Here is a 27897-nt window from a genome sequence, read left to right as displayed (position 1 = left end):
TTTAACTGACAAGTGAAATGAAGCCAAGAAAGATGAAGTACGTCCCATAGGCCACACAGTCAGTGGCAGAAACATACTTCAAAAGTTTTGATCATGAGTCCCTGTCAACATTCACCTTCCACATCCAGTGCCACTTTTCCTTGTCTTGGCTTCAATGTTGATTAATTTGACTCTTTTGAGAAGGAATTTCTTTAAAGACAGCAGAATTGAAGAGTCCTCAGAAAATGTTCTCTTTTATAAATCTCAATTTAAAATTAAAAGAAGCTGCTATGAAAGCCTGAAAGAAAATGAAACACGATTAATTAAGCTTGTAAACTAACCAAAGAGATATGTAGCCATGTTAATACTGTAATAACCATCATAGCCAATTTGTGAAACTTCAGAATTTATATCACAGAATTACAAATGAGGCGAAAAGAATTACCTCTTTTGCAGTGATTGTGGTGTGTGAAAGGCAGGTACATTCTAAAGATGCTAGAATACAATTTCAACTTCTAGCTAACATCCTGCACACTCAGCCTACAAAGTGCTTTTCAAAAGAATAATTTAAATTGACATGGAAAATGAACACTTCCTCTAATAAAAACTCTATGTTCCAAAGATATTTCCACAGTCTTACTATTAGAATAATGTTCAGGTGACAAGTTTATTTATGCATATATACAAAGGATTCACTGTTAAAATGAACTGAAATTAGAGACAGAACTGAATCTCAACAAAAATGAGCTACTTTTCTATATAGAACTGACATTTCTAGGGATAGGTTCATATTTGTGATATATCTGATACCATCAAACAAAACTCAACCTACAGAATTAGCTATGAACACAAAAATTCCCAACCCACTAAGATCTACAGCAATGGCCTTTATCTCTACAGCTAATTCCACATTTCTTCTTATGGTCTTTTGCTTAAATATTGTATTGAATAAGGAACTGTTGACAACAACAGACTAAAAGGAAGTGTTTTAGGGTCAGGTGTGGAAGAGAGGTATTGAACTATTATGATACACTTTACCTAAACACTATTTAGGAGCTGCTTAATAATGTTCGTTCAGCTTTCAGTTAATAGGCTACCTTGGGAAATATCTCATGCGGGAAAGATGCACGAAGGTCTGGATGACAGGGTATCAAGTAGCTTTGTATTTTCCTCCATCATTGGGAAAATGACAACAATGACTGAGAGATCCACAGATTCTCAACCAGCCAGTGATTTTAGAAATCTCTGTATAAGAATGAAAGTTCATCCACACACAAAAGCTATATGTAGAACATCCCTCAAAAGAGTTGCCCTCTCGGTCCAGAGGACCCAAGTACGGTCAGATCTAAGAAATACCACAAAAGCTCCTAAAAACAGAACTCAAGAACAATCTTGAAATATGTCTAAAAAGAGTATGATTCCACTTTCCTGTAGTTTCTACTGGACTCCTATTTGGCCCCATACCCACTCTTACACTTCACTTCCTACTCTGCCTGTGTTCTCCACCCCACGCACAGATGTAAAATTCTCTTTCAGAGTCCCTGGTTCTATCTTATTTCCCTGGGTAAAAAAAAAGAAATGGAAAATGGAAGGTGAGTGGGACAAAGATACTTCAATATGTAGTAGACATATTTTCTACTATGTCTAGTATTACTGTCCATCTAGTATTATTGACATTGAAATGCAGCTGCACAGCATTTCACACACAGCAACTGCAAATTCCCATGTCACTTATGCCCTGTGGGTAGAGAATCATCTTGGTCTTCAAAAGTCTGTGTTTGACGTTTAGCTGCTGTGGACACATTCCATCTAAAAATCTCTTAATTTTACTCATGAAATTGATAACATGTATTACAGTATTTTATGAAATGCTATTATTTAACTGAAGCCAAATTCTGTGGATTTTTTATGTTCTTAAATCTCCTTGTCCCGTAACAAATAAGTTTCTATTTTTCTGAATGCTCTAGCTTTGAGTTCATGGATTCTCTTCACTATATATTTTCTATTGTGGCAGGCTGGCATGCTCTCTTTTCCTTAAATAGGTTTTAATACATATATTTTATGTTCATAATTCCAGCTCTAAGTGGTAAGCAAAGGGAATTTTGAATTAATACACACTTTGAAACCAAGCACTGTACTATTACAAGGTCTCCAGAGATTTACTTGTGCATAACAGTTAACTCTGAAGTAAGGTTAGAAAGGTAAGATAGATTACTGGAAGAAAAATGATTTATTATTTTATTACTTTATCTCTAGTTATATATTTTTAAGCATCCAAATGACATTACTCTCATTATTTCAAAAACTAGCAAGTGGTAAATAATATATTAGGAGCATTTGAGAAATTAAAAAGATCCAGGTGGATAATAATTCTTTAAAAGCTCAATTTAATGCCTCTAGAGCATTTACTTTGGATTAATCAGACAATTTTAATCAGTACATTCAATATACGTTGCTTATTAACACATATTTCTTCAGGATTAACATCCACACTTCACAATTCACATATGTGACATCAGCATTTACAATCTTTCTGATACCCAACTATTACTATTATGTGTAAACTTTACCTAAAAACTCTTGTCTCATGTCAAAGTGCTCACTCTGTTATTAATAGAAATTATGCAGGAATTAGAAATTAGAAAGAAAGAGGTAATAATCTGTGTGTACTTTTACCACAGCTCTTGACACATTTTACTGAAATTGTAAATTTATGTCCTATGAATTATAAAATCAAGAATTTCCATATCTCTTTCCTCACAGGTCTTTAGATGATACGGTAAGCTCCTCAAAGACAGATAGTGTATTTTAGCTGATGCAGAAACTAGGACTGTGTATGGCACATAGTAAGAAAGCAATAATGTTTCTGCTAAACTAACTTAAACCTATGGTAAGAGGTTATTTATCAATATTCAAAAGTAGAAGAGGTCCAATATATAACAAACACTGCTCAACCAAATTGAATTTTAATAATGGTTAAATTACATTAACTAAAACACTGAAGGGCTCTTACTTTATACATAAGAACTAAAACTTTAAAAAATGTTAGGTGACAGTATAATGAACATCAATATGGTATTTAAAGAAGCCTATGGAACTGAAACTAGGGAACAGCCACAATGTTATGATTAGGAAATAGGTGTGATATATTTTTTAAATGGTATTTTAATAAGTAAATACCAGGCAGTAGAATTTAAAGTTTTATATGCTTATATGTTTTATAAAAATACCAATTAATAATTTTATTTTTAAATTTTTATTGGAGTATAGTTGCTTTACAATATTGTGTTAGTTTCTACTGTACAGCAAAGTGAATCAGCTATACGTATACATGTATCCCCTCTTTTTCTGATTTCCTTCCCATTTAGGTCATCACAGAGCACTGAGTAGAGTCCCCTGTGCTATACAGTAGGTTCTCATGAGCTATCTATTTTATACATAGTATCAGTAGTGTATATATGCCAATCCCAATCTCCCAATTCGTCCCATTCCCCCTTGGTATCCATATGTTTGTTCTCTACATCTGTGTCTCTATTTCTGCTTTGTAAATAAGATCATTTATACCATTTTTCCAGGTTCCACATATATGCATTAATATACAACATTTGCTTTCCTCTTTCTGACTTACTTCACTCTGTATGACAGTCTCTAGGTCCATCCACATCTCTAGAAATGACTCAATTTCATTCCTTTTTATGGATGATTAATATTCCGTTGTATACATGTACCACATCTTCTTTATCCATTCCTCTGTTGATGGACATTTAGGTTGTTTCCATTAGTAATTATTTTAATGTTTTAATAAAACATGCCTTTTCCTTCCACTAAATGATCAAAATGTCAACTTTAAAACTAGGAGTTCATTAGTCTGTATTTGTTCCATCACACATAAATGAACACAAAAGAACTACACAGCAAATTTTTCAGACAGACAGCTGCACAGTAAAGAGATTTTACACAGTAGCAGAGCATTCAACGTGAACATTTTCCCCTCCCATCATAAATCAAAGTGATCTTTTTCCCAGTCCTGTACTAATAGGACCTACAAGTCAGGGTGTGTATGAGTGTGTATGGGATGGGTGGGGATGGGAGTTGAGCATTGAGAACTGGTCACAGTAAATTATCAGCCCAGAACCTGACTATATTGTATAGAATGCAAATCCTGTTAATTCACCCCTGCTGGGAAACTTCTAAAAAATTGTCACCAGAGTCCAAGTTTCTTCTTAATGGTCTTGTGCACTAAAGAGTAGGAAAAGAGCTCATTTTTACGCACCAGACCATGCAGAAACAATCCTAAGCAGCAAAGTGCAGCATTGCAAAAAATATTTAAAAACAAATTAAGCTGAATTATATACATACTTGAGGAAAAGCAGTACTTTAAAGTTGAACTTTGTAGACATACTAGAAAAATTCTGTAATTAATTTAGCAACCATGGTACAAGAATATGACAATTTGAATGCAGACTAGCAGAGAACCTAAGAAGACAACCTCACATATAATCAAGTCGACAGAGAGGAACAATTTCACATTTCCCTTAGCTACACTAGCTTAGGGTTTCACCAAAACTTTAAAGAGGTGATGGAAAATAAATAGAATGCCTGGGTAACTCACTCTATCACCTGTCTATCTATGTGTGCTTATGTGTATACATCTCCAGGACACTGAACATACAGTGTCCTAAGTATAAAACTCTGTGAAACCAGAGACTTTTTAAATATGTTTTCTTCACTGATGTATATACAGTACCTAGAACAGTGCCTGACACATAGCAGGTGTTCAGTAAATACATGCTGGATGAATGAATGAATAAATTGTATAAGCAGTTTTACTTTTGTTTCCAACTGTCCCATTAAAGCTGTTTGGTACTTGCAGTCCATCCCCTGCCCTTGACAGAACAATGAAGACATTTCTACAACTCTTTCGGTCACTCAGATAATAGAAAGGCCTATGATAACTTTAAGTAATGAATATGATCTCAACTAATATAAATTTCCTTTCCCAGGTAATACTGAAAAGCTCTAACCTGACTCAAGTTAAATCCCAGCTCCTCACTCAGCTGAAGCCTGTAGCGAGCAGTGGGGATGAAATTCTTTTCCTGCTTCGGCCAGCTGGGGTTGGGGGAGGCTGGATGTAAAAGTGACAGGAATATTCATGCTTCTGACATGACCATCACTGTCATAGGTCAGTGTCATGCTTTCCAGCCCTTGCACATGTTTTAAAGCTGATGTTTTTGTGCAGGTGCTTGTGTGAGTCCTTTGACAATTCCTCTGTTGGGCCCCACCAATTGCCACTCCCATGGCATGGGCAGTGTCGTTCCTTGAGTTTTCAGCTCTGGAAATCGCACTTCAACTTCTGTCCCTGGTGGTACACCTTTCAGCCAGTTACCACTGGGGTCACCTTACCCTGGCAGGAAACGCCCTTGGGCAAGATTCATTTTGAAATGGCATCACTATGATGTCCTCTGGCCAAGTATCCACACCTCTATTGACTTGCGTTGGTGGGGAATGCATTTTCTTCCCAGTTACAGGGTTCTCTTCTTCCACACAAGCCACTTCCACTTTCTCAAGCGTGACTGTGCTACTGCAGCCCTTTAACTACAAAATTGGCCAAGTCATCCCTGAAAGCAGCCCTTAATAGCCTCGAGCGAAGGGAGTATGACTCCTTAAGGGGAGTATGGCTCTTAATGCCATCTCGACATAGAAACTGTCCTTACAAAATCCCTTCCCAATCTTGCTCAACCTTTCACTATTTTATCTTTTATTGTGAAGGGCCCCTGGAAAGAGACCCAAAATCATGTAACCAGTTCCCAATAAAAAGTTTGAACTTGATTTAATCATTTTCATCTTCCAATTTAATAGCCTGCCTGGATATTAATATACAGCCAGGGATGGCAAATAGGTTCAACTCCCATGCCAGCTCTGATCCAGTCATAGAGCACCGAGGTGAGGAGGTCCAAACTTCAGGGTGAAAACGTCTTTGTTGATTAGTGATGCCTACCAAGGGAGCAGGAGTAGATGTCAGGGACACTCCTTGTGCTGGGCAGGATCTGTAAGGGCAGACGCCCTCATGTTTGACCTGTTCATGCTGTATTTCCTGTCCTAGCAACATGCCTGGAATCAAGTAAGTTCCTGATAAATATGTGTTGAATACATGAACAAGAGTGTGTATGTGTAAATGAGTGGCTATTATAAGTTAACTTATTTAAATATATTATACATTAATTTTATATACATATTTAATAAGCTAAATATTGTTTAATAGGCCATAGTACAAGTTCAATTACTTTCAACTAGTTGTTTCCTATCTTTATAAGAGTAATTTATAAAACCTAAGGCAATAGAAATCCTTTAGGCATAATTAAAAATATAAACTTGAATTCAACTCAAATGACAATTATGACACTTTTATATCTCTTTCAAAGAAAAGCCTAAACATGGACAATTGCTGGCTACATTACCATACAGAATATGCTTTTAAATAAAGTTAATTCAGGTTTTCAGAGTATGTTAGTAGTATCATCTAAAAAGAAAATTATAGTCAGAGATATAAAAATTGATAACTTTATGACATGAAGTACATATTATTTGATAATGATTGGTAATTATTCATCCTCTATTTGCTGACATTAAATTTATAGTGGGCTTAATGGTTGTGTTGAGTAATTGATGATACAGGTCCAAAGATACCATTGAGAACACAATACGCATGTAAATGTAAACGGAGTTACATTGTAAGAGATAAGGTAATGAGAAACATCCGTTTAAAAACATTAATTAAATTATATATCTGGAGAGGCAGCATTATTCTTTCAGCTTTTTATTTAGAATAACATGGGAAAGACTTTAGGAAGTATCCACGTGTAAGGCACCTTCGCATAAAGGTTAAAAACTTCAGGCATTTATCTGAAGAGTCTCTCCATGGAATGCTATACGTGTGGGAATTCAGAAGACATCTGGATGTTTGGCTACTTTTGAAAATTTTTCATTTGAGTATTTAACTTCGTGAAACATTCCTTGTTGTAGAGTATTTCAGATTTCTAAGTGTTATTATATAGATTGACAATGGACTTAATTCAATAGCAGTAAACAGCCAAAAAGGGGGGAAGCATGCAGTAAGGATCATGCAAGTCTATTGGTTATAAATGGTGGTAAAAATCAATTTCAAACAAGTACCTTGTCAATGATTTGCAAATCAGAGCTAAGTGACAGGAAAAAAAAAAACTATTTTGGAAAATAAGATATCTGGATCCAGGCAAAAGCTATTTCAACTCTCTAAGTTTTGGTTTCCTACGTAAAAAAAAGCAGGTTAAACTTAGTAATTACAAAGGAAATGTCAGAAAGCACAAATTTTATAAAGGCAACCCTGGCTAACGGAGCCCCTGTGCAGGAGAAAAAAAAACAGAATACAGCAGAAAATATATATGCTTAGTTACACTTAACTGTGAATTGTTTTATGGGGGCAAGTGGAAAGAAACATACTATCTCCTGAGGACAAAATTCAGCATGACCTCTATGTTCATGCAACATTCATAAAGCCTAGGAGTTGAGGGGATGTGAATGACAAAGGACAAATCACCCCTGATAACGTTCAAGGGGCACTTCTTCCAATCGTTTTCAGTAACACTGTTTGTATATACAAAAAAATATTCTATTTTAATAATGACAGCAGTGTCTTAACTGTGAACTTGGCAGAAATATAGTCCCAGTAATATTAAATTTTCAGTGTGACAAACCTCACCACAACTGCATTCTTGATAACCAATCTATAGGTATAGACAAATGAGTATGGAGTTTAATTCAATTTTAAAGAAGATTAATATTATTATTTGAGTGTAATAACTGGAACACTAAAAGGAGATATCTTTAAATACCACTTTCAAAACTAGTTAAAGGAACTAGCACTTTAGTCTGAATATATCCTAAACCTTCCTAAGCAGACAAGACAGGCATTTTAGACATGCATTTACACTATTAACTTAGGTATACATAAGGAACCAACCATAATGTATGATTCACAAATATCACCTCAAAACCTACTCTGAGCACCTGCCTTGTACTTACGCCATGCTAGGCTCTGTGAGCTGAGATAGAAATAGACACGTTTATTCCTAAAATCATAATCGATCCTTTCCTGCCTGCCGAAGCACTGCCCAGACCCTTTATCTGAAATTTAGCCTCACTAAAACCCGAAGGAATTCTAAAGGACGATGAACTCCAGGACCACCAGCAGAAGAGAATGGAATTTATTTTTCTGCCCCAAACCCAGTATCCATAATCCAGTGTTCACTAGGCTTAGAATAAGGCCTGACCACATTCTCCATTTGTCATAAAGACTGGCTTTTTGCCCTCCTGAGAGAACTGACTCTTCCTGCCACTGGGGCTGGAGTTCTGCCTTAAAATTTAGACCTTTTGGCTGGACAGTGAACCCATTAGGTTTTATCAACAACCCTCCAGCCTCAGGGGCCAAACACACTCCCTCCACCCTTCCATTGCCAGCTGGAGGCTTACTTAAAGCTAGACTCTCCTGTAATAAACCATAATGGAAAAGAATATGAAAAAGAATATATATATATATACACACATACACATATATATGTATATATATAAAACTGAATAACTTTGCTGTACACCTGAAACACAACTTTAAATCAGCTATGCTTCATTCAAAAAAATGCGGATTTAAGACTCAAAAAAAAAAAGCTAGAATCCCCTGAGACTTAGGTGACAGCATTCCCCTCACTGCATCCTTACCCCTGTCTAGTGGCTTCCTGCTTCCATGTCCTAGTCAACAGATTGGACCTCTGGGAGAGTAACCCTACCCTGCTAGTCACCAAGAGTCACCTGTTTCCAAGATACTGTTATATAAAACACCAGCCTTCCCCATGTGGAGACCAGCTCTCCACAAGGAGAATCCCATTAGCCTGATTCTGTCTCTATTATTTTTCCCCTTCATCTCTGTTGAGGTCCCTGCATGTCTCACAACTGAGGAGAAACAATACTTGTATACGTGAAACAGTTAGAAGGTAAAGCAAACATTTTATAATAATTGATTGAGTAGATACAACCAAGGACTAATTCATATAGTATAGCCTTCATATGTCACAGGAGAATATCAAAAGGAACATATTTCATTGCAACATTATTTACAATAGCCAAGACATGAAAACAACCTACTTGTCTATTAATGGGTGAATGGATAATAGACTACTACTCAGCCATAAAGATAAGGAAATCTTGCCATTTGTAACAACATGGATGGACCTGGAGGGTATCATGCTAAGTGAAATAAGTTAGACAGAGAAAGACAAATACTGTATGATTACACTTATATGTGAAATCTTAAAAAACACCAAACTCTTAGACAAAGAGATCAGACTGGCGGTTACCAAGGCAGGGGGTAGAAAGTGGTGGAAATGGGTGAAGGTGGTTAAAAGGTGCAAACTTCCAGGTAAAAGATAATTAGTACTGGGATGTAACGTACAGCATGGTGGCTGTAGTGAACACTGCTGTTTGGTATATTTGAAAGTTAAGAGAGTAAATCCTAAAAGTTCTCATCACAAGGAAGACTTTTTTTTTTGTATTTATATAAGAGGATAGATGTCAACTAAACTTATTGCGGTAATCATTTCAGAAGATATGTAAGTCAAGCCATTATGCTGTACACAGACTTCTACAGTGCTGTAAGTCAATTATATCTCAATAAAACTGAAAAAAGTAAAAATATAACGAGAGAAAAGTGAAAGAAAGAGATATGAATTGTGCACAATTTCCTTAATGTAGACAAATTGTTATCCCAAGAGAATTGACAGAAATGCTATTAAAAATAATATCAGATACCAAAAAGGAACATATTACACGTAAGTAATTAATTGCATAACTTCACTAGTTACACTGGTCACTGTTCACGACTCCTGATTGGGATGATGCATAATGGTTCCTCGTCCATGGCATATGTAAAGTGATGTTACTTCTGAGAAGGAACTTATTTGGACTACCATTTAAATAATTTAGATTCTGGAAAATATTCACATTCTAATTCCTCTCAAAGCACAAAACACCTTCCATTAGACTTCATGATGAACATAATAAAGCTTTTAAAAACCCGTAAAAGTAATATTCAAAACTCATGTTGAAGCTCTTCGTGGGAAGCACTTCAGTATGGCTCATTTAAGTTCACTGCTGCCACTTGGTTGAGATGAATGAGCTCACAGATTTGTGGCTATTATTCAAATGAAGACAGCTTCCCAGAAGGCCAAATTAATAGAGCACATCCTGCCAGGTTCTGCTTTGAAGGTTGTATCTTCACAGTGAAAAGAAACAAATATCAGAGGACTAAAATGTAAGACTGGTTTACCGAGCTTCCCTGGTGGCGCAGTGGTTAAGAATCCGCCTGCCAATGCAGGGGACATGGGTTCGAGCCCCAGTGTGGGAAGATCCCACATGCCGCAGAGCAACTAAGCCCCATGAGCCACAACTACTAAGCCTGCACTCTAGAGCCTGCGAGCCACAACTACTGAGCCCGCATGCCACAACTACTGAAGCCCACGTGCCTAGAGCCCATGCTCCACAGCAAGAGAAGCCACTGCAGTGAGAAGCCGGCGCTCCACAACGAAGAGCAGCCCACGCTGGCTGCAACTAGAGAAAGCCCACGCGCAGCAACAAAGACCCAACGCAGCCACAAATAAAAAAATAAATAAATAATATAAGTAAATTTAAGAATTGCTGTAAAATTGAGGGAAAAGGATGGAGTAGTATTAGGAAAACCAAAACCCTATAAAAAAAAAAAAAGACTGGTTTACCCAAAATTGCAGAATCCAAAGATTACCATTACCCTAAGTTAGAAGTCTAGCCTCTCTCCTCCTATGCTGTCTCTGCTTTCTTCTACTCTTTTCTTTTTTTAACAGTAACCAGTATTTGTTTATTGACTTAGTGCTTTACATGTACTTTCACATTTAAAAAAAACTGAGGTATGGGCTTCCCGGGTGGCGCAGTTGTTGAGAGTCAGCCTGCTGATGCAGGGGACACGGGTTTGTGCCCCGGTCCGGGAAGATCCCACATGCCGCGGAGTGGCTGGGCCCATGAGCCATGGCCGCTGAGCCTGCGCGTCCGGAGCCTGTGCTCCGCAGCGGGAGAGGCCACAACAGTGAGAGGCCTGTGTACCGCAAAATAAATAAATAAATAAATAAAATAAAGATAAAAAATCGAGGTATAACTAACATACAACATTATATTAGTTTCAGGTATACAACATGATTCTCTGTTTGCATATGTTGGGAGATGATCACCACAGTAAGCCTTGCTGACATCCACCACCACACATACATAATTTTTGTGTATGATAAGAACTTCTAAGATTTACTCTCCTAACACATTTCAAATATGCATTACAGTATTATTAACTATAGTTACCATGCTGTACATTGCATCCTCATGACTTATTTATTTTATAGCTAGAAGTTTGTACCTTTTGTCTCTCTTCACCCATTTTGCCCACCCCCAACTTTGCCCACTTATTAGATTCCACATATAAATGAGATCATATTGTACTAGTCTTCCTCTTTCTGACATTTCACTTAGCATAATGCCTCCAAGGTCCATTCATATTGTTAAAAATGGTGAAATTCTGGGCTTCCCTGGTGGCACAGTGGTTGAGAGTCCGCCCGCCAATGTAGGGGACACAGGTTCGAGCTCTGGTCTGGGAAGATTCCACATGCCGCGGAGCAACTAGGCCCGTGAGCCACAACTACTGACCCTGCGCGTCTAGAGCCTGTGCTCTGCAACAAGAGGGGCCGCAATAGTGAGAGGCCCGCGCACCGCGATGAAGAGTGGCCCCCGCTTGCCACAACTAGAGAAAGCCCTTGCACAGAAACGAAGACCCAACACAGCAAAATAAATTAACTCCTACCCCCAACATCTTCTTTAAAAAAAAAAAAAAAAGGCGAAATTCTTTTTTTATGGCGGAATGATCTTCCATTGTGTATATACACCACATTTTCTTTACCCATTCATACGTCGATGGACACTTAGGTCATTTCCATATCTTGGCTATTGTAAACAATGCCGCAATGAACATGGGGGTTTCTTCTACTCCTGGTCCACTGCAATTAATCTGAGACAAGCCCAAGGAATATTTTTCAGAAAAAGATGGCTAATGGCCTATTTATTGCTTTCCCTAGGACAATAACATGTTCTAAATTCTTCCCTATTCCACCATTGAACAACAACAACAAATCAACAGCCTTGTCCATTGGTGGATGAATGGATAATCTTCTACTCTTTTAGAGAACTTTTCTAAAGGTATCAGTATTCACGATGGTCTTCCCCAAATATCTTTGTCTAAGTAGGTCTAACCTTTTTTTTGAAACAAAAATTTTCATGATCGTGTTGCTGAATATCTTCTAAAATACTTATATTCCCCTAAATTCAAAATGAGAAGTCTTGTCTATCCTCAAGTCGATCTAGTATTCTTCTCATGACACATTATTCCGCTGAGAAGAGCATCTCGGATGAGGACTTGGAGAAAGTCTGCTCAGCGTCACTTTTATCATATTTTAATCTCAGTCCTACTAATCAAGAATTGGATGGTTACTGTTTCCTTTAAGATATATGTATTAAAATATATAATGTTCTTAATGATCCAAGTTGCAGCATAGTTGAGGTGATTGCTCTGAAAGTCTTCAAAATCAATGACTGGACAAACCATTTATAATCACTTACAATCATTATAACAGGACAAATCACATTAATTAGGGCTGTGGAATAATCGAATCAGCAAAGTTTCAATTTGACTAATTCACTAATAATCATGAAACCATAACTTGGGCTCCTTTGGACATTTTCATTCCAAACTAAACCTGAAAAAGTAGACAGAATAAATAAAAACAGTCTAACATCCAAACTGAGTTCAACACTGTTATTAGAAGCAGTATACAGGAGAGGTGAGGCGGTGAGCGTACTTGGCAAAAGTGTGATTTTGATTCCTTGACTCTGCTCCCTACTGTGTGACCTTGAGCAAGTTACTTAAACACTCTGTGTCTCAGAATAACCTTCCTCTTTTTTGCTATGAGCTGGGAGAGGCTGCTGAGCCGGCACTGTGTGGGCCACCTCTTCCCGAGTCCTAAGGAGATGTATGAATAATGCTACTCTTCAGAATCACTGGGCGCTTCTCACCAGTGTGTCTCATCTTTGGGGTCTCAGACATAAAATGAGATAATTTAACATCCTGTTTCATTGGACTAGCTATTTTAAATATTTTGAATGTTATTATCTTGCATTCCTGTAGCATTGTATCACACATTATTTTTTTCTATTTTAATTTGAAAAAATTCAAATTTTAAGAAAAGTTGTAGAAATCATAAAGAAATACCCATATACCACTTTCACCAGTTGTAAACATTTTGCTACATTTTCTTTCTCTCTCTCTCTTTCACATATATATGTGTATGTGTGTGTGTGTGTGTGTGTTTGTGTATTTTGCTGAATCACTGGAGATTAAGTTGCACATATCATGACCCCAAATACTTTAGCATGTCTCCTAAGAACAAGAATATTCTCCAGAAAACCACAATTATTACATTCAGTAAGTTTGATATTCATTCAATACAGTTTTCCAACAATGTTCATTATAGCAATATTTTTTTTCTGATTCAGCATCCAATCCAGGATCTTGCATTACATTTGGTTATATTTTGTTACTTATTATAACACTGCTTTACTAATTTTATCATTAGTCTCCCAGTATTAGGCTAGGTTATAAACTCCTGATACATACTATATTTTAATATTTATTTTAATCTTTGTACTTTGGGCATAAGCACAGTTCTAGCACATAAAAGGACTTGGTAACTATTTTATGAAAGACTTGTGGAAGCTATTCTTCAGTTTTTCCCATATTAAGTACTAAGCAAAAAATTTGACAATGATATTTTCATTAAAAAAGTGGGATTTAGGGCTTCCCTGGTGGCGTAGTGGTTGACAGTCCGCCTGCTGATGCAGGGGACACGGGTTCGTGCCCCGGTCCGGGAAGATCCCACATGCCGCGGAGTGGCTGGGCCCGTGAGTCATGGCCGCTGAGCCTGCGCGTCCATAGCCTGTGCTCCGCAATGGGAGAGGCCACAGAAGTGAGAGGCCCGTGTACCGCAAAAAAAAAAAAAAAAAAAGTGGGATTCAGAAATTATTTTGTCCAAATCCTTATTTCTTAGATGAGAGCTCAGAGAGTAAGTTGCCAACATTATGAAGCCAGGAGGGCCAGAGCAGGACTAGAAGCATGTTCCAAACTCTTAGAGCATCATGTATTCCGTCATGCCACGCTGGCTTTCTCAGCCACTCTCAGAATCCATTACACATATGTTCCCTTGCTCAGCATCTACTAATGTGGGCAACTGCACTAATGAAAAGAATAAGCATAATTTAATATCTTGTACTACCTTCTCTGGTCTGAGCCATTCTCATTTAGAAAAACAATCATGGCACAGAAACAACCTTTCATAATTGTGATAGACGTGGATCTGCTATCACTGTGCATCAAACAACAAGCCATTTTCCATCATCACATGGGACATTGTTCAGTGTTCAACTGGAGTGTTGGAACATGAATATCACAATCAATTTAACAATTAGCATTTTCCAAGACAATAGACACATTATTGGTTGGAACAGTTGCATACACTTTAAACAGAGAGCCATTGAACCACCACTTAATGGCTGCTTTAGTCCCTTTTATGTAGGCTTAATCAACAAGGATGAATGTTAGGGAAAAATTTATTTGGAAATTCATTAAAAACATATTTTATTCAAGCAATATAATTTTCCATGTCTCTTCCAAAACTACTCATAAAGAAAATAATATGGATTTTTTAAAAACATCTTTATTGGAGTATAATTGCTTTACAATGGTGTGTTAGTTTCTGCTTTATAACAAAGTGAATCAGTTACACATATACATATATCTCCATATCTCTTCCCTCTTGCGTCTCCCTCCCTCCCACCCTCCCTATCCCACCCCTCTAGGTGGTCACAAAGCACCGAGCTGATCTCCCTGTGCTATGCGGCTGCTTCCCACTAGCTATCTATTTTACGTTTGGTAGTGTATATATGTCCATGCCACTCTCTCACTTTGTCCCAGCTTACCCTTCCCCCTCCCCGTATCCTCAAGTCCATTCTCTAGTAGGTCTGCGTCCTATTTACCACTGCAACAAAAAAAATAAAATATCTAGGAATAAACCTACCAAAGGAGACAAAAGACCTGTATGCAGAAAATAATATAGATTTTAAGGATGAACTCTCTTACTGATTTTCACTGGCATACATATAAATTCTCTGACATTACAATGTAGTATAATATGTCATAATATAACAGTATTATATAAATTAATACACGTTATCATTTTTACCAGCTCAAAAAGATGGTTTACATCCTTAAGAGGAACCTAATTCAAAAAAAAGAGGAACCTAATTCACATTGTATTTCACAATTTTACCCTAATGAAAGTATCCATTTTATACATAAATTGTTAAACTGCAGTTTTCTCTGTGATAGAAAAGGGAAAGTCAAGTTTCTCTGAGATTTAAAAATCAAAGAGATAAATTCCATTTTATTCCTAGAGTCATTAGGCAGATTAAGTCTCTGGAGTACTGCTCACTTGACTAAGGCATTACCTTTCCCTGATAAAATTTACAGCTATCAATGAAAAAAAGGGTACATGTCACCTCGTCTATAAAAGGATCAAATAAAGGGGAATAAGTGTCTTGGAGGAGGGGAGAGAGGAAGGACTCTCTCCAGAGATCAAGATGAAGAGTCTAATTCAGTTCTGACCATCAGAGCGCCTAACCCCTAACTGCAATGTTCTTGAACCTGAGAAACTTAAGTATTGGGTCTATAAGGAATTTAAGATAATCTAGTCCAACTCCTTCATTTAAGAGATAAAGAAATGGCAACAAAGGGATGAAGTGATTTGTCCTCCCTCAAACAGCCAGGTCATAGCACAGCCAGCTCCAGAAAACAGATTGTTCTAGATTCCTGATATTTTTTTCCTTTTTTTTCTTTCAAAATAATTTCAAATTTCAACACAGTTTTTCTGCCTTGATGCCCTGTTACCCTCAGTTACTTTAGGATGTGTTTCCTACAAGTGGTACCTTTTCCTACAAAGCTCCAATATAGTAATCAAAATAAAGAACTTAGTGGTAATATATTTCTACCATTTAATCCATGTTCATATCTCCCCAGTTGGCCAGAATATGTGTTTTAGCAAAAGGTTCAAATCTAAAACCCTATTGGGTGACCATGTCATTTTAATCTCCTTCAATCTCAAAGAGTTTCTCAAAGTTTCCTTGGCTATCATGACATTGAGACTTTTGAAGGTTACAGGCCAGCTATTTAGAAGGATGCCCTTCACTCTGGCCATCTGATGCTTCCTTATGATTACATTCAGGTCATATATTTTCGGTGGGTATCACCCACACAAATGTGATACTGTGTTCTTGGTGCAGCCTATCAGTGCTGTATAATTTTGCTTTGTCTCATTTGGTAATGTTCAACTTGATCCCTATGCTAAGTTGTTGTCTGCCAAGTTTCTTCACTGTAAAGTTACTTTCCGTCCCTCTGTGAAGGTACTTTAAGCCAGTAACCCATTCCTCATCAAAGTTTCTAGCACTAATTAATATCCATGGATGTTTCTGGCCTGAATTATTGTTATGACGGTTGCCAAATGATTTTCTTCTTCCTTATACATTAATCAGTCAGTAGTTTACTGTAAGGAAAAGGTTGACTATCATTTTTTATTTTGATACTAAAATTGTCCCTTATTTGGCCACCTGGCTTCTCTGTCCTTTTGAAACGTCCTCATTGTTCTTTGAGTACTTCCTTATTTCTGGCATAATGAGATGCCTCACATTTATTTTGAAACTTCCCTGATCCCTCCCTAGAATCAGCCATTTCTCTGAGGAATCCTGGTTCTTTTACTGGAGCATGGAATTTACATGCCAAAATCTGGATGGCACAAGTGTGCCACTGCTCTCAGGCTCTCTCATTGCACAGAGCTAGTTAATATATGTATATATGTGCATGCACATACTGTACATGTACACACACACCTATGTATCTATCGAATATCTATATATTGAAAACCATGAGTTCAAACCAATACCTCAATTCCAAACTAACACCATAGAGTTTATTCCAGTTTTCTCCTTTTCCTTATTTCCTACAATGAGAAACCTGTCTCTCTCTGTCTTTATTGTACTTATTTATTCACTCAGTCCCCCAGAAGGTAACCAATTCCCCATCAAACCACCTCCACTGCCAATCTTCATGTAGATGTTCTCTTCAGCACCCCCAGACGCTGCTGCTACAGTCCCTGCACAGGTACCCTACACACACAGGCTTGGGCTCCAATATTCATGCACAGATGCTGCTGCCATAGCCTTTGCCTCCCATCAGGATGCTCTCAGTCACCTTGTTCTCTCCCATGGTGGGTCTCACCTCCAGCACCCACACACAGGCAGCCTCCTTCTCCCTCTTGGGCTCCGATGCTCCTTGCCAGGCTATATGCCCTTTGCACCCTCTGAAGCACAAACTCTCCCCAGAAAGTAGGAGGACTTCCACCTCTCAATTTTAAAACTTGCTATAAAGCCACAGTAATCAAAGCAGTGTGGTTAGCATAAAGATTTACATATAGATTAATGGAACAGAATAGAAAATTCAGAAATAAACCCATATATTTATGGTCAATTGATTTTTGACAAAGAACCAAAGAAATTCAGTGGGGAAAGGATAATTTTTTCAGCAAATAGTGCTGGAATAATTGGATATCCATGCAAAAAACAGTGATAGTAATCATCATCTTAGCTATTTATAACACACACAAAACTCAAGATGGATCATAGACCTGAATGTAAGACATAAAACTATAAATATTCTAGTGTAAACATGAGAGAAAATATTTTTGAAATTGGGTTAGGCAAAGACTTTTTTTTAGATGTGACACTGAAGTCGTGATCTATAAAAGAAAAACTGATAAACTGGACTTCAGCTCCGCCTTGCCCACACAAAGACTTTCTCCTTCTCTAACTGACTTTCTCTACCCATCGCTGTCAAAGCCGCTGCCTCCTTTCAAGGAGGCCCTGTTCACCCGCTCTGATGCCAGCACCCCTCGCTGGGGCTTCCACAAGCATCCACCTGCCCCTCCCTAGACAGAAACCCGCTCATCCAAGTGGGTTTTAGAACCCCACCTCCGGCGGCACAGATGCTATCCTCAACTTGTTCAAGCATGCACAGGACAGAGTAATGCATCTTCTGGGGCTCTCAACAAATATTCATTGGCTGAGAAAAATATATTTTTGTTGCCAAATACATAGCAGTTCAATTGAAATTGAATTTCACATCATAGTTTGTGAGAGCTATAAATTATATGTTGTGAATCATAATTAATGAATTAAATACATATAAGGAATTAGATTAATAAATTTAACTCAAGAATATTCCAACAATTGTTCACTCCCACCATTTTGTTTTCTAGCCATGAGCACCAAAAACAATTCTTTTCTTTTAGTAGAAATTTTTAATGAAAAATCTATAATTAATATGTTGTTTTATTTTGAACTAAATCATTTCAATAGGCAGGGTGACACAGTTGTGGCTGAAATCTATGACACTGAATTGACAATAAAATATCTATTTTTTAAAAAATGATTTGATTTGAAATGGCCATAACCTTCTGTTATAATACTGGCCACTTAAAATGAATTTCTTCTTATGTCTCAGCATTTGCCAAACTGAAGGAAAATCTATTCTTATAATAAGCCCATACTGAAAATAAAAATTTAAAATAGTCAATGCCAGATATTAGAAGCCTCAGTCAATATAAACTACACCATTTTAATTTAATTTATAATTGAATACCTTCTAAAAACTTTGGTCATGATTTATTTTAATAGTGAAGTTTTGTTGTGGTTTCTGCTGGTTTATGATTACCTAAATATTACGAAAGCCTCATAAACAATGCACTGTACATACAGAAAATAATGGAGACAGATGACCTGTTATAGCATTCAGCTTTTTTTTTCGGTACACGGGTCTCTCACTGCTGTGGCCTCTCCCATTGCGGAGCACAGGCTCCGGAAGCGCAGGATCAGCGGCCATGGCTCACGGGCCCAGCCGCTCCGCGGCATGTGGGATCTTCCCGGACCTGGGCACGAACCTGTGTCCCCTGCATAGGCAGGCGGATTCTCAACCACTGCACCACCAGGGAAGCCCAGCATTCAGCTTTTGAGGTGACTGAAACTTTACAAACCAGAAAATGGGGGGGAGGGACTGGGAACTGGTGGAAAGAAGACGGAGAGTTTCCATCTATCTACATTCACGAACTAAAATCAGTTCGGTGCAAAGTTAGACCAAGAAACAGAACACTGAAGAGGATGTGCATGATAATTTAATGATATGCTTTGTACTGCACTGAATTTAACAAAACTGCATTTATCTCGATCCACAATATACTTGGATATCCTTTGTCTAAATGTCTCAAACGGGCACCGCCTTCATTGTGTAGGTCTGGATAAAGAAAGTACAGACATCTCATAATCTTTCTACTCTACAGACTGCATAAATATGAAATTTTGAGAGGCTGGGCCTCTTCTGCCTAAAATCTTGCTCAGCTAGTGAAAACACTGAAGTTAGATTTAGCTCCTTTCACTGCAGATGGTCATGTATTTCATAGCCCTTCTTCTAGAAAGAAGGCTTTTATCAATTCAACAGTGCCTCATGATTTTCACTCTGTTTATCAGGCATGCTCCCTCAAACGTTCTGGCAATTCAACAGCAGTTCCAGGTTTGGGTATCATTTGCAACTATCCTCTTCTTTCAAACAGGTCCTTGCACGTTTCCAGCCTTAGTCTGGTGATTCTCTATTATCAAGTAATCTATAACAACACATATTGTGATGCTAACCAGATTAGCACGCTTTAATCACTATATTTCTGTGGCTTATTTTATATTAATTAAAGTTAGTAAAATTTCCTGCTAATTTAATTAATGAAGGCACTCATCTTTGACAACATCATCTTTCTTTCTTTCTTTTTCTTTTTTTTATGATTCAACATCACACTTTAATGTTTGCTTTTACTTATATGGTGGATAAAAAAGTTTTATTTGCCCTTTCAAATACTGATTTTTTTTAAAGCACTTTACTGAAGTATGAATGACAAATAAAAAGCTGTACACATTTAAAACTTGACGAATTTGGAGATAAGTAGGTATCTATGAAACCATCACCACAATCTTTGCCATAAATATATCTATCATCTCCAAAGGTTTTTACTCACCCTATTTATTATTATTGTTATTAATTTTTCTAATAAGAACACAAGATCTACACTTTTAGCAGTTTTTAAGTATACAATACAGTATTGTTAACTATAAGCACAGTGTTGTGCAGTATATCTATAAGACTTATTTACCTTGTATAACTGAAACACTGTGCCCTTTGATTGATAATCTTTCCATTTTTTCCTCTCCTCTGCCCCTGGCAACTACCATTCTACTCTCTGCTTCTAAAAGTTTGACTATTTTAGATGCCTCATGTGAGTGGTGTCATGTAGTATTTCTCCTTCGGTATTTGCTCATTTCATTTAGCTTAATGTCCTCCAGTTTTATCCATATTGTCACATACAGCAGGATTTCCTTCTTTTTTAAAGCTGAATAATATTCCATTGGTTGTATATACCACATTTTCTTTATCTATTTATCCATCAATGGACATTTATGTTGCTTCCTCCATGTCTCAGCTGTTGTGAATAATTCTGCAGTTAACATGGTTGTGCAGATATCTTTTTGAGATTCTTATTTCAGTTCCTTTGGATATATATTCAGAAGTGAGATTCCTGGATTATATGGTAACTCTATTTTTAATTTTTAAAGGAACCTTCATACTGTTTTCTATAGCAGCTCCACCAATTTACACTCCTACCAAGGAATGTAAAAGGGTTCCCTTTTCTCTGCATCCTCACCAGCATTTGTTATCTTTTTGAAAAATAAGTCATTCTAATAAGTATGGTTTTGGCTCACTGTGGTTTTGATTTGCATTTCCCTGGTGTTTAGTGATGTTGAGCACCTTTTCATAAACCTGTTGGTATATCTTCTTTGGAGAAATGTTTATTCAAGTTCTTTGCCATTTTTAGTTATTTGTTTTTTGCTATTGAGTTATAGGAGTTCCTTATATATTTAAGGCATTAACCCTTTATCAAATATATGGTTTGCAGATATTTTCACCTGTTCTCTAAGTTTCCTTTTCAGTTTGATTGATTTTTTTTCTTTACTGTGCAGAATCTTTTTAGTTTAATGTAATCCTACTTGTAATCCTACTTGTCTATTTTTGCTTTTGTTGCCTGCGCTTTTGGTATCATAGCCAAGAAATCATTACCAAGGCCAATGTCAAGAAGCTTTTTCCTGTTTTCTTCTGTTTTATGGTTTCAGTTGTTAACATTTAAGCCTTTAATCTCTTTTGAATTGTTTTTTTGTATGGTGTAAAATAAGAGTCCCATTTTATTATTTTGCATGTGGATATTCAGTTTTCCCAACACCATTTATTAAAAGGAATATCCTTCCCCATTGTCTATTCTTAGCATCCTTGTTGAAGATCAGTTGACTGTATATGTGTGGTTTATTTCTGGGCTCTCTGTTCTGTTCCATGGTTTGCATGTCTGTTTTTATGCCAGTTCCATACTGTTCTGACTACTGTAGTTTTGTGATATATTTATAAGTCACATATTATTTTCCTGATTTTGTTTAGTTGCTCATGCTCTCTTGTAGTTCACTGAGCATCTTTAAGATAACTACTTGAATTCTTTGTCAGGCAGTTTGCAGATCTCTATTTCTTTAGGGTTGGTTATAGGAACTTTATTTTGTTCCTTTGGTGATGACAACATCATCTTTCTTGCTTCATCCACATATTTAAACAGAGCCTGAAGCCTGCAGGTGATTCAATTAAATCACCATTCTAGAAGGCAGCAACTATGCCTATCTGTGACCAAGAACAAGCTGTCATTTCCTCATAAACTCTTTTATATAATGACAGCTGTGCCCATCAACACTAAAAAACTAGGCTCTTACTCAGCACCTCAAGTGATCTAGACTTGTAATAACTTAAATTTGGTCTGATTTCATATTCACAATCCCAACATAATACACTAAAATAATCATTTTAACCAACAAACTTGTCAGATAAAAATGAAATCAAGGAGCTATGCTTGAATTGTCTACATGGAATTGAATTAATTGGTTAGTTTAGCTAAAAAGTCTATCCAAATTCTCAGATAAATCCAGGTTTATCTATCAATATATATGCTGAAATAAACACAACTCAGGTTAAACCCAATTTATAAATGAATTGTATTTGTAAAACTATTCGCTCAATTATTTTTTCCAATACAAACATCATTGGTAGCTGGTTTTCTTGGTTGGCCCAAAGAGTGTATTTAATCAATAACTACTGTTCTAACATAATAAAACTACTCACCAAAGCCATACAGCTTGTGAGCAGGTCAACTTTACTTACTGGGCTATGCCCAGACTACTCAGCTTCCTTCCTCTTATTTGCTTCCAAGCTCACCTCTTTGCTAAAACATTCCAAGTGTTTTCATAACAGCAGTGGCAGCAGAAATTCTAATGCCAGTGGTGACCCACAGCACATGGAGAAAAAGACAATAATGAATTTTGACTCATGAATTTAGAAATAAAGCTCTGTCTTCCCACCAAAAAAACAGGTAGCTGCTTCTACTTCTTTTCCCCCCAGAAAAATACAGGAAAACACCTGCGTGACTTGTTTATTTGTATAAAAGTAGTGTATCCTAATGTCAGGATGCTTATCCCTTCAATGCAGCTCTAAGGTACAACCTTCGGATTTGGTCTGTGTGAACACTAGGATCTCTAACACTACCCTGTTCTAAAAGTAAATCATGTTAAGTTAGGAAACGATGGAATTGGGAATCCCTAATTATTCTTATTGAAGAAATATTTCTGGTTCTTTGGGTTTCCCCAAAGTTTTGTGATCTGAGGGAAAATTATAAGGAACTAGTTTATTTCTCTATATCCCACTCTAGGATTCGCTACCGGATGATATGTGGGGTCAATGGATTGAGAATCTGTGTTCTCAGAAGTTCCAATGACATCCAGCTGGAATCATAAGTTCCAATGACAAAAGACTGTTGTTTAGAAATAACTGGTTTGGTACACCCAGAAACGTGATTCTCTTCACATTCAAAGCAGTTAATTCCTCCAGGTTGCTAAAAACTGTGGTGGACTGACCCCAGCAATGCCTTCAACTAGTTCATATATACCTGTATTCTCCTTTGGTAGAGCCCTCCCAGTGGATACTGGTTTTGGCTTTGTCACTTGCTTTGACCAATGGGACATTAGCAAAAGTGAGATGAGCAGAGATTTCAGAAGTCTTTCCTCTTGTTTTGTGGGTACCCTGCTGCCATATGGGAACAAGCTCAGTCTAGGCTGTTGTATGATGAGAAACACATGGCCCAGTTACCCACGTTGCCCAGCTGACATCCAGTTAACAGAATGACCAGAAGCAGAATGACCAAGACGACTGGCAGGTGACTACAGACACATGACTGAGATCAGGAGAAAAACTGCTCAGCTAAGCACATCTCAGATTGCTGACTCAGAATTGTGAGTTAAACAAATGTTTTTTTGTTTTTTTTTTTAAAGCCACTAGTTTTGAAGTGGTTTGTTATTTTGCAAAGGCTAACTTACACAAGAGCCAATAAAAAGTTCCTAACACATTTGTAGAGGTATAAAGGCAAAGATGAGTTCCCCCTTTTCATGATTCTTTTAGGAGTGGAAATTAAACCATTTCCTATAGTGGAAGGAGTGCTACTAGGATAAGATTTGGCTCCACTTAGAAAAGAAGAACAAAGTAGGAGGACTTTACTCAATTTCAAAACTTACTATAGGGCTTCCCTGGGGTGCAGTGGTTGAGAGTCCGCCTGCCGATGCAGGGGACACGGGTTCGTGCCCCGGTCCGGGAAGATCCCACATGCCGTGGAGCGGCTGGACCCGTGAGCCATGGCCGCTGAGCCTGCGCGTTCGGAGCCTTTGCTCTGCAACGCGAGAGGCCACAGCAGTGAGAGGCCCGCGTACTGCAAAAAAAAAAAACAAAAAAAACTTACTATAAAGCTACAATAATCAAGGCAGTGTGATTAGCATGAAGACTGACATACACATCAATGGAACAGAATAGAAAGTTCAGAAATAAACCCTTATATTTATGGTCAATTGATCTTTGACAAAGAGCCAAAGAAATTCAGTGGGGAAAGGATAATGTTTTTCAACAAATGGTGTCAGAATAATTGGATATCCATGCAAAAAACAGCAATAGCAATCATCACCTTAGCTCTTTATAACATGCCACACACAAAAATCAACTCAAGATGGACCATAGACCTAGATGTAAGAGATAAAACTATAAAAATTCTAATGAAAACATGAGAGAAAAATATTTTTGAAATAGGTTAGGCAAAGATTTCTTAGATATGACACTAAAATCATTATCTATAAAAGAAAAGTTGATAAATTGGACTTCATCGAAATTTTAAAACTTTTGTTTTTTAAATTTTTAAAATTAAAATACAAGCTACAGACTGATAGAAAATATTTCAAATCATATATCTCATAAAGGACTTGTATACTGGATCTATAAAGAGCTTCTACAAATCAGTAATAAAAATCCAAACAACCCAATTTAAAAATGGGGAAAGGATTTGAATAGACATTTGTCCAAAGAAGATATATAAATGTCCAACAAGCATTTGAAAAGATGCTCAGCATCATAAATCACTAGATAAATGCAAATCAAAATCACAGTGAGATACCACTTCATATCCCCTAGGATGGCCATAATCAAAACCCAGACGATAAAAAGTATTGGCCAGGAAAATCTGGAACCCCCCACACATCGCTGAAGCAAATGTAAAATAATACAATCACTTTGGAAAACTACTTCTCTTTCTTAAAAAAGGGTTAAACATAAACTTAGTATATGGCACAAAAATTCCATTACTGGCTATCTACCCAAAAGAAATGAAAACTGACATTTATACAAATATTTGTATCTGAAAATTTCAGAGCAACGTATTCATGATAGCCCAAATTGGGAACAATCCAAATGTCTATCAACTGGTGAATTGATTGGAAAAAAAAAAAAAAAAACAGCAATGTGGTATACCCATACACTGGAATACCATTCAGCAATTTAAAAAAAAGCTACTGACACATGCTACAACAACACAGGTGAACCTCAAAAACATTATGCTAAGTGAAAGAAGCATTCCAAAAATTGTATTGTATTCTACTATTTGATTTCTATAAATTTCTTACAAAAAGTAAATCTATGGGGCAGAAAGGACTCAGTACTTGCCTGGGACTGGAGACAGGAGAAGCGACTGACTGCAAATGGGCACAGGGAACTTATTGGGGTGATGGAAACACTTTAAAACTGGATTGTAGTGATGATTACACTGTTGTATAAATTCACCAAAACAACATTGATTTGCACCCACACCTGCATTTTCACGTAAGCTACTAATACCTCAATAAAGCTTGACTGTTAAAAACAAACAAACTTTGGATTTCCTCTTGAAAGAGAGAAAGAAAAGGAACTGGGAAATACCTGAATAAATATGATTTGTAATTTGCCTACAGAGAAAATACAGTTTTTAAAAACTGACCCACTGTTATGCCTGTGTGTGTGCGTGTGTATGTGTATTAATGATCGATGTACTGAAATGATTACACTATTCTTTTCTTTTGGAGTTAGGTTAAAGTGAAAACTTTCATAACTTAATCACTCCAAGCAGGGGGGACTGGACAGCAGGGAACTTGTGGCTGCCCACAGCGCGTCTGGGAGGCCAGCAGGAGGACAGATGATATATGCATAACAGGTTGTAACCATATCTGTGAAATCGCTTTCCTCAGCCCTCTCCCACTACCCATTCTGTCAGCATCCATCAGCACACCTGAGCATGGTCAACCCCCTTGGTCTGTCCAGATGCCCAGCTTCAGATTCACGTGAGGAATGTGAAGGTGGTCTTGATGGAGCATATGGTTCCATTTTGCTGATTTGGTCCAGTTGTTTGAAAACACATTGTCTTAAGTAGCATGCCATTTATCATATTTCACTACCTTTCAGGAGAGGTTTGAAGAGGAGAAAAACATACATTTTCCTGCTGTAATCTTACTTTCCCAAATTTGAGAAATAAACCATTTTATTACTTTACAATGGAAAAGAAGATTGCGCCCCATTTTTGTTTTACAACATTTATAAGAACATGCGTTGTTGTGATAAATTAAATCTGGCAAGGATTAAAAGAAAATTCTCCACCTAAGTAATCGTACAGCTTAAAGCAACATCCATAGGTCAACTAACCTATCCCTCTGCCAAAGACAGACTGTGCTTAAAAAACCGCACCCAGACAAATGAAAATTTATTCTATTTTTAAAGGTTTCCCAGGGAGAGGATCATAGGAATTTTTGCCCCTTAAGGTATTTAGTCTGCCTGAAAAATTCATTTCACATAGGAACATGACAGAAACAAAGAGAATACGATCGTCTGGCTGCCAAATCCAAGGACTTTTATTAATATTTTCATCATTCTGAAATACAAAGGACGAAGTGGAAGATAAAATTCATGCACTATGTCTGCTGTGTTTCTGATTAATGAAACAGACCCTTATATTTTGTTAAGGTTAAGTAAGCGAGCCTAGTCAAGAAGCTGAGTTTTTGCATTTTAATTTAGGGAATCTCAACAATAAGAAGTCTGCTGAACATAAGAAGTTAAAGCCAAGAACTGTTTTCTCTATAATTCTACTATGCTTTTCCCCAGCTATTGCACTGAAGGAATTGTGGTTTAGCTAGTAAGAGATAGTTTCACAAATTTAAAGTATTTATGGGTCATTGTCAATTTTTACTCTGAGATACAGAACATCCTCCAGCATAAATGGAAAAGTCAGCTCACAAGTGGTTTAAAATGAGGAAGACTGAATAATAAAAAAGTCATTTGAATATACATAAAATATAAATAAGCTTCTGGGCATATTTTAATTTAAAAGAAATCAATGTTTTGCTAAAATAATTTTAATTACTCAAATTGCCCATTGTCATTATGAGCTAAGCCTCATTCTTTTTCTAATTAAATGTGATCATTTGCTTAAGTTGTCCTCCTCTCAATGGGTAATGGGCACAAACTGACCTTGTGAAAAGAACTAACTTCCAAAAAAATGAATATTTCTCTTCATTTCAGGTTGTGATTAAACAAAGGGAGGAAGGGCAGGGGGGTGGCATGGAGGTTGAGCCAGCTTTCTAAATGCCCAGGGCATCAGAGAAAAAGCTTACTCCATGCATATCTGACATAAGGGCAACAACAGGGAAACAACCAAGAGAAAGCCTGTCTGTCTGAACAAAGAGCTAGTTTGCTGGCCAGCTCAGCCCAGATCTGGGCTCTGAGCTCCTTCAGGAGGCTGCTCTGCAGGAATTGCCCACTTTGTCCTCGTGGCCACGACCCTCTCTCTTCCTTTCCCTCACCTTTGCCCGCCCATATATAAATAAATGTATGAAAACTCCAAAGTAGAGTTCTGTCTAAGGTAAATATTTAACCTTTATCTCGCCCATATTTGCCATCGCACTCAAAAGATATTCCCATACGTATTAGTCATTTTACTTCCTTATAAGTCATGTACATGGTATTTTTAAGAAGTAGAGGAGCATGCTGGGAATGGGAGATATCAGCGGGTCCCTGATGCTGAGGTGGATGGGAAAGAAGAGGCCGGCCCGCCTACCCAGTGCTTTGAGACAATGCCAATGGCTTCTGCTTCGTAACACTTAGGTCAGGAATAAACTCAGATGAATCTACCTCTAAGAGGG

General features: G+C 37.2%; 1 long non-coding RNA gene across 1 annotated transcript in view; it reads right to left on the bottom strand.

Moving 5' to 3' along the window:
* LOC111173432 (uncharacterized) overlaps positions 1-27897 on the bottom strand; it is a 62789-nt gene extending 34892 nt beyond the window's left edge. The window contains exon 1 of the long non-coding RNA XR_016391149.1: positions 116-27897. This is a non-coding gene — a long non-coding RNA (uncharacterized LOC111173432). The remainder of the gene's footprint in view (positions 1-115) is intronic.

The sequence above is a fragment of the Delphinapterus leucas genome, chromosome 21 (genome assembly GCF_059928025.1).
Source record: "Delphinapterus leucas isolate spDelLeu-1000000601 "Yukka" chromosome 21, BTC_Dleu_Yukka2, whole genome shotgun sequence".
Classification (NCBI taxonomy): Eukaryota; Metazoa; Chordata; class Mammalia; order Artiodactyla; family Monodontidae; genus Delphinapterus; species Delphinapterus leucas.
This window is presented reverse-complemented; position numbering and strand designations above follow the sequence as displayed.